This window comes from Mandrillus leucophaeus, unplaced genomic scaffold (assembly GCF_000951045.1).
Source record: "Mandrillus leucophaeus isolate KB7577 unplaced genomic scaffold, Mleu.le_1.0 Scaffold922, whole genome shotgun sequence".
Classification (NCBI taxonomy): domain Eukaryota; kingdom Metazoa; phylum Chordata; class Mammalia; order Primates; family Cercopithecidae; genus Mandrillus; species Mandrillus leucophaeus.
In genome coordinates this window covers 469,662-470,980 of record NW_012110053.1, presented here as the reverse complement: position 1 = coordinate 470,980, position 1,319 = coordinate 469,662, and the positions used below count along the sequence as shown (strand labels likewise).

The 1,319-nt window shown below is 56.1% G+C and overlaps 1 non-coding gene across 1 annotated transcript; it reads right to left on the bottom strand.

Moving 5' to 3' along the window:
• Positions 1-533: 533 nt before the first annotated feature.
• On the bottom strand, positions 534-615 carry TRNAS-CGA. The gene has a single exon. It is a non-coding gene; the product is annotated as a tRNA-Ser (tRNA).
• Positions 616-1,319: the final 704 nt, after the last annotated feature.

Sequence of the window (1,319 nt, the reverse complement as noted above, 5' to 3'; positions counted from 1 at the left end):
TCCCAGCAAGCCTGAAGTTATAAAATTCTGAAAATGCCTCACAGTCTAGCAGCCAACACAGTCGTACATAATTAAGCTTCCCAAGATCACTCCCATTCTCCCAAATACAGGGGTAAGACCTGTTGGCGGCTTCCTTTTGGAGAGAGAAAGTGCACGAAAGACACTTGTGAGAACTGGGGTTACCTTTACGTGTTGTGAAGTGGGATTTAAAAAGTCGCCGTCAGGCCGGGCGCGGTGCTCACGCCTGTAATCCCAGCACTTTGGGAGGCCGAGGCGGGCAGATAACCTGAGATCGGGAGTTTGAGACCAGCCTAGCCAATACGGTGAACCCGTCTCTACTAAAAACGCAAAAATTAGCCAGGTGTGGTGGCGCATGCCTGTGGTCCCAGCTACTCGGGAGGTTAAGGCAGGAGAATTGCTTGAACCCGGGAAGTGGAGGCTGCGGTGAGCCGAAATCGCGCCACTGCACTCCAGCCTGAGCAACAGAGCGAGACTCCGTCTTAATAATAATAATAAAAAAAAAAAAAAAAAGCCGTCACGAACAGGATTCGAACCTGTGCGGGGAAACCCCATTGGATTTCGAGTCCAACGCCTTAACCACTCGGCCACCGTGACTTCCAAAACCGCATTTTGCCGCGCGCTTACAGAAGGGGTCCACACTGCAATCGGGGACTACATGCGGGAACCGGAAGCAGGGTACCGGCCTCGACGCGCACTCACCTGAGGACTCCCCACCCCTTGGTTCCTTACCTCCTATCTACGCCACCCAGAGAAAAAGAGTCGGATGGACCGGGTGACCCAGGGAAGGAGGGTCTCCTGCCTAGCGAAGAGTCGGAGTCTCAAGGAACTCACACCTACTTAGGAGGCGACAGCGAGGCCAGCGGAGGAAGCAGTTGAGGAAGGCACTGGGTCCCCAAGGTGGCGGCTAGGGGACTTTTGGGTTAACAAGTGAAGGGGTTGCTGGGTGGACAAGCGCGAGGGGTGAGGGAGACTCAGAAAAGTTTAAATGGGGAGATGCTGGGAATGGATGGAAGGAAGGAACTTCTTGGGGAAAGAGTTTTGGGGTTTTGGGGGACGAGGGGCTCCGTCGGATTAGGAATGCGCAAGGTGAGGACCACTCAGGGCAACGGGTTGGGGCTGCTCCAGCGACTGGCGGCCGCCTGGAGTGGGATAGCGAGGTGACACTAACGGGCTGAGGCAAAAAGAGGGAAGGGCTTCGCGTCTGGTAAGAGGGATCTCAGGAGAATGGCGCCCCCTCCAGGAAGAGTCCTTCTTCCCGGAGGCTCCCGCCGCCGCTGCCGGGTAGGCCACCAGGGTCG